We start from the raw sequence: 1692 nt of genomic DNA, 5'->3' as shown, positions 1-1692 counted from the left end.
GCATCCACTTCCGTATTTATACCCGCGCCGCGGGGGCGGAGTGTGTGATGCGAATCACGCACGCCAATTACATTGGCTCGTTCAATAGTACTCGAAGATGATAGGCTCCCTAGCGTGATCCCATTTCAGTCGCGTCGACTACGTCCGACGTTATCGACTGAAAGGGAACCTTCGTTTCACAACCTCATGGCTCGTGGTCAGTCTAGCTCGGATGGTTTAGACATTATTGCTGATAATCTAAATCCTAATCAAGAAATACTTTTGACCGGAAGTTCTGTATCCCTACTCCGCGTTCCGGAAGCAGGAAGTGTGACATAGGCCTATATACACTGCGCATAACCACATTTTTCACTGATTCTCAAATGACTCGTCAGATGATTCAGTCTCTCCTTTCTGAGAGTCTACTCTGCTCTGATTGGCCATACGTCACAATCTGTTACGATTGGTCCACAACTTACAGCGCTTGTTGGAAGCTAAACCCCAGTACCATTACTGGCATACTGTCTCCTATGCTCACCATGGGCTGCAATTTATTTGATAAAAAATACAGTAAACGGTAATATTGTGAAATCTTATTACAGTGTAAATGTAATTTATTCCTTTGAAGACTGGAGTAAAATGGCTACCATCAGTGTCCTTCAGAAATCTATTTAATATGGTGATTTGCTTATTGATTTCTTATTATCAATGTTAAAAAGTTGTGCTGCTTTATATTTTTGTGGAAGTTATTGCGTTCAGTTTTGAGAAACTTAATGTGTCTTTGCTCAATGAAAAGTGGTTACTTTAAAAAAAAATCGTACTGACCCCAAACTTTTGAACAGTATACAGTATGTCAAATTTCATTATGATGTGGTAAGATGTGGATGTGTAACAACTTCTGGACTCTAAACAGTCACCTGAGAAGAGACATTCAAATTTAATCGTTATACATTAAATTGATACTCAAACATAGCTTAAACTAAATATTTATTGTTTTGTATTAAGGAAATTTAAAATGATAGTTTCAGCAAGGTCAGCCTTTTCGAACACCAGACAAAGTGCTAAAAGCCCAAGTGCAAAAACCTGTTCATGTTGTGTTGCACTTTATGCGAGTTCACTGATGGAAAGGCAGCCTGTAATGGATAACAAGACAGCTCAGGCACAGGCGACTGAATGGGGATCCGTTTGGACAGATCATCAGAGGTGAGATACGTGGGGAGACGGGTGACAGTCTCAAAGCCTGGGGTTACTGGATTGAGCGACAGGATTGTGTCAACTCCCCCAACACATAACGAACTCTCGCCTTCTAATTGGCATGAGGTGTCAGAGATGTTGACTGTCACCATTATCATTTTCATTTTGAATCAGATGCTCCATCAACACCCTGGCGTTGTTTGAAAGGAGAGAAGGTTAGCACTCCACTTGACAAGGATGGAAGAGGTTCTAGTGACCTTCAACACACATGTGGTTAAAGCATTGCCATCTACTCTCACCGTGTTTGGGATGGTTGTATAGTGGTTAAGGCTCAAGGCTTGTAGCTGGAGGTGTCCATTTGTGGTAATATTGTGGTGGCTCATATTGCCCCATATTTAAAGTTTAATGGAGCACACTAAATTAACTTTTTTTTACATTTGAAATAGTTTTGCTGTCATCTAAATCTGACTTAATGTATAATATCACTAATAATTTAAAAGCTCTGTTAAATGTTCATTA

General features: G+C 40.1%; 1 non-coding gene across 1 annotated transcript; it reads left to right on the top strand.

Annotated features, from left to right (window-relative positions):
• Positions 1–1366: 1366 nt before the first annotated feature.
• On the top strand, positions 1367–1479 carry LOC143745379 (U6atac minor spliceosomal RNA). The gene has a single exon (XR_013205982.1). It is a non-coding gene; the product is annotated as a U6atac minor spliceosomal RNA (small nuclear RNA).
• The last annotated feature ends 213 nt before the right edge of the window (positions 1480–1692 follow it).

The sequence above is a fragment of the Siphateles boraxobius genome, unplaced genomic scaffold (assembly GCF_051911475.1).
Source record: "Siphateles boraxobius isolate OS27281-9 unplaced genomic scaffold, OSU_SipBor_1 20, whole genome shotgun sequence".
In the NCBI taxonomy this organism is placed as follows: Eukaryota; Metazoa; Chordata; class Actinopteri; order Cypriniformes; family Leuciscidae; genus Siphateles; species Siphateles boraxobius.
This window is presented reverse-complemented; position numbering and strand designations above follow the sequence as displayed.